Below are 4,778 nucleotides of genomic sequence, written 5' to 3'. Positions count from 1 at the left end.
ACGTTTCGATCTTTATTGAGATCATCTTCAGGGCTCAAAGTGTTTGTTTTCTGTGTAGATGTGTCATTAATTTGTGTCGTGTTGAGTGTGCCCAAGTGTGTGGGAATAATGACACATCTACACAGAAAACAAACACTTTGAGCCCTGAAGATGATCTCAATATTTACTGCCACATTTTTTAATTATTTGGTTTCTTGTTATATTCTTCCTCTTATTATTATATCTATTTGGATAAACAGATAGATAACTAGTTTTGGATAAACTCATAAAATTAGTTTATACCCAAGCACCTTGCTGTGTTTGCAATTATTATTGTTTATTAAATACTTAATTTTACAACAAGTTTTAACTCTATCAACAAACATCAATAAAAGGCCAGAGGTTATGATGGTTGGTGCCATTATGGTTTGTACATTTATTTTTTTGTTTGGTCCTTAGCATTGGTACATTTAAAATTTTCTTTTTTAACCTGACAATTTTTATACATGTTGGTTTTCTGCACAATTTGAACAAATTGATTTGCTTTGACTTTTCCAATCTCCTCTATACTCAAACTGCCTTACAATCGACCCACTCTTCCCTTTTCCTTTTTTTAACTCATCTCATTCATTTCTTTTATACATCCTTTTTGTCAATCAAAAAAATTTTCCATTTATCCTTTTTATATAAAATAATACTTAATCCATCTTTATCATTATTCAATTAATTCAGGTTTTTAGTTGATAAAAAAGTCAGTGACACGAGTGGGATTCGAACCCACGACCTTCGGCTAGTTACGCCGCTACTCACTTGAGCTATAGTGACTTCGATCCACTCGGGCGCTAACTTCTCATCCTTAATTAATTGAAAGATATTAATTGATCAAGCGGACTAGGAAAACTAGTGAATTTATCATTATTGCTTACAGTCTGTATATTATCTTTCTACAAATCATTTCGTAAATTACCACAAACAATTTTTCCCTTTCAAAAGACGTGTGAGCATGATCCGCCATGTTGTAAACTTTTGTTTGGGTAAAAAGACAGAAAATATTTTAAGACGGGGTAATAAACCAGGAAGATAATTCCCGGGGGAAAACACAGATAACAAGTGGGGTGGTATTTCTGCACTCGTGCTTTTCGCTAGATTGCTGACGTGTCATGATCATCTATGTACAAAATGTACGAAAGAAAGAAAGAGAATCTGTAATTCCCCGCTTTGAATTATAACTCCCCCATTTCAGAAAAGGGAGGAAATTTTTTAATTTGTACGTGGCCATATATCTGATGTGCTTTTTGACCGGAGCGAATCTAATTTGCCTAAGTACAATTTTCCAGAGCTGGGGAGGGAGACAGCGAGATAGCAGTAAATAACGATGAATGACGGGCGACATAAATCAGGTTAATCTGAGTCTGTGTGAGAGAGCGTCAAGGCGCCCGTATTGTCCCGTCCCCGGCTCTAAATTTTCTGATGAGGACAACAAAAAACAGAGAAGAGGGCGTCTTCGTCAGGCTGAGTTATGGCAGCCGGAGGATTTATGGACATTTGTAATCCTATTCAAAGGTTGAGGGGTCCGAACCGTGCGCTTTTATCAGAGCAACTCGTCACTAAATCATACAGTTTATCTGTGAGGTGGAGGATCGCCGAGAAGAGAAGGAAGGAGGCACAAATCACTGAGGAAGCCCCGGGTCCTATCAGCCAACCTTTCGGCCCGGATAAAAAACAACACAGGTAGTTCTTCCGTTCCGGAGGCTGTCTTTCCACAACCCGACGTCTAACAACAAGTAAATTATACATGGCGCAGTGTCGAAGGGAGATGTCAGCCTCTTTCCGTAATTGCACATGTTATTGTCTTACATATTGAAATTTCGCTAAGGACATATATATGTATATTTCATAAATATCGAAACCCCGGTGTATTATTACCTCTAAAAGCAGAAATAAAATAAACTAAATGAAAAATATGTGGTGTTTAGTGATCAGTAGGTACATTACATATTTAAGGTTGTTTTGCCCTGATGATGACCTTCAAATAGGTTGAAAGCTTGGCAGTAGCAACTAAATTTGCTTTTTGTGTGGTGATTAGTGAACGTTAGTCTATGATTATTCGGAGATCGTGAGATGCGGTTTGGTGTGACGTAGGTTTTAGAAAAACATTTTCTTTATGTTCATTTATTCCAACGTTTCGTCCTTTATTGAGATCATCTTCAGGGCTCAATAAAGATCGAAACGTTGGCACGATAAAGAAAATGTTTTTCTAAAATCTACGTCACACCAGACCGCATCTCACGATCACCGAATAAATGAATAAATAAAAATTTGCGCCCATGAACAAATTTAAGTGATATTCACGTAAAGTTTTGGCTGAGGTTCAGCACATCACTTTTTGTGAATAAATAAAATATAAAAAGAATTATCGCCGACCGGCTCAGGTTTCTCGTCAGTCTTCAGTGATCTCAGGGCTAAATAGGATATTTGATATACAGCCGGGCGGACCTATCGCGATGCGCGTCTCTTTGCCAAATTTACGAGCATTGTCCGGCGGAACAAATCCGGTTCAAATTAAATTTTTCTTTCCCACCGTTTTCTCAGCGCAGGGAGTCAAAAAAGGACCTAAACCTAGTCGGGCGATAACTCAATCCCGACTACACATCCAGACGACGGCGCTCATTTGAATTTAAATAACCAGGCAAATTAATGACGTTTTTATTGGGCCCCTTGATGTTCGCGTGAGAAGCGATTGTGTGTCTTACCATTGTGATTCCGACTGAGCGCACCGCTCTGGCTTTCCATCAAAAATCCATTAACCACCGGACGGAACAACAGCAGGACCCTGTATATCGCACCGGTCAACTTTAAGCCTCCACTTGTAATCCTTTTTTTAAAGGCCCGAGCCATCTCGGAATAAATCAACATCTTACTCTTGTTAAAAAATCCGATTGTGTTTCTCTCGTCGGATTTCGTATTATTTCTTTGTCAGGCAGATGAAAAAGCTCTAGGCGATTGCAGACATTTACCCAACGTTTAATACCATTACAAATGTCTTCCTATTCAGAAGTCCCTTCTTAAATTCTGCTCAACATGCTCGCAACGTTTGTTTATTGTCTCCCGTTCATACATTTCACCGCGTATAAGGATTGACCCGGACGGCGATAAATACTTCTAGATGGCATATTTATTTGTCTTTCATAGCATTGCTAACCTTTGATACATTGCATAAGAAAATTTTAAAATAACTAAAATAAGAAACTGTCTGTAGAGTGTATTGTAATGCACAAGTGATGAATAATTTTATTTGATTTGTTAAATCAAATGCTAAGAAATTACACACACACACACACACACACACACACACACACACACACACACACACACACACACACACACACGCACCACACCACACCACACTACAACACACCACACACACAACACACACACACACACACACCACACTACACCACACCACACACACAACACACACACACACACACACCACACTACACCACACACACATACACACATTTAAAAACCTTTGAGATACAGCGATCCGTGCCCACTGCCGTAAGGCCACGCATAGGTCAGCATGGACTCCGTAGTTCATCCTGCAGGTTTCTAGTTTTCGGCATTTTAAATTATTTCATTCCCGTGTGAAGTGGTGTAATTCTGCCTGGAAATATAGATATGATTTGGTCAGTATTTCACTGTGTTTAATTATTTTTATTATATCAGTTAGCATGCAGCAGCAAGTCATTTTTCCCGCCATACATTTTAACGATTATTATTTTTGCAGATTTTATTTATTTATTTTTATTTAAATCTTCAAAGCAAATGTATTGTGATTTTCATTTTTCTTAAACCTCTTAAATCATAGGGCCGACAAAGAAAAGAAATTTTGATTTAATCTTTATCTAAATCTGGACGTCGAACGAGTGAATGAAGAAATAATTTTAATCAATTAATTAATCTTTATGTAAGATATTGGTTGAAATGAAAAAGTTAGTGCACGAGCGGGATTCGAACCTACGGGCCTTAGTCTAAATACGCCGCTGCTCTACCTCTTGAGCTGGTAACAGCATGGCTATTAGCATGCTGACGATTGCCAATGAGAAACTAAGGTTTGCAATATTTTGAATAAGAAGTCCTCGGTCTACCGAGACAAAAGCTGCCTTAAAGTCAACAAAACACGCAAAGCGTTTATTTCCTCTTTTTGAGGTTTCTAGGTTAATAATATTCGTAAGCGGGAAGATAAGGTCAACTGTCGAAAAACCTCTCCCAAAATCGGCAATTCGCTTAAAATACCTAAAATTCTCCATGTATTGAAACGACAAGCAAAAATCTGTGAAACCGAGTCCATTCGAGAGATGGACGCGCCGTACTTGAACAGGGGGAATGTGACAGATTTTCCTGTTGGGGTGTCAGACCTTGAACAAAGATGGAATTAAAAAGTTGAAGCAATTTTTGAGAAAGCTATGCGGTTCAAATTTATAAAATTCATTAAGTATGCCGGCGGATCTGGGGGCTTTTTATGCTCAAATTTGACAGAAAATATCTTAGCTAGTCCATAGAAAAAGGGCAGTCAAAGGCGGTCAAAAAGAAAGATTTTACTGAAATATCCAGGATTTTTATTCTTTAAATCTACTTGCAGATGATCAGAATTGCTTGGCATTATGGCATTATTATGGGCTCAATAGATCTAAGAATAATCTTCTTTTTCTTTCTTAAATAATGAGCTTTTTTTACGGCAAAAATTTAGCAATGACTATGTTTTTCCTTTTAGAGAGGCATTCAAAATCAAACTA

This window comes from Cimex lectularius, unplaced genomic scaffold (assembly GCF_000648675.2).
Source record: "Cimex lectularius strain Harlan isolate CLEC.00 unplaced genomic scaffold, Clec_2.1 scaffold68, whole genome shotgun sequence".
In the NCBI taxonomy this organism is placed as follows: domain Eukaryota; kingdom Metazoa; phylum Arthropoda; class Insecta; order Hemiptera; family Cimicidae; genus Cimex; species Cimex lectularius.
Note: the sequence above shows the minus strand (reverse complement) of the source record.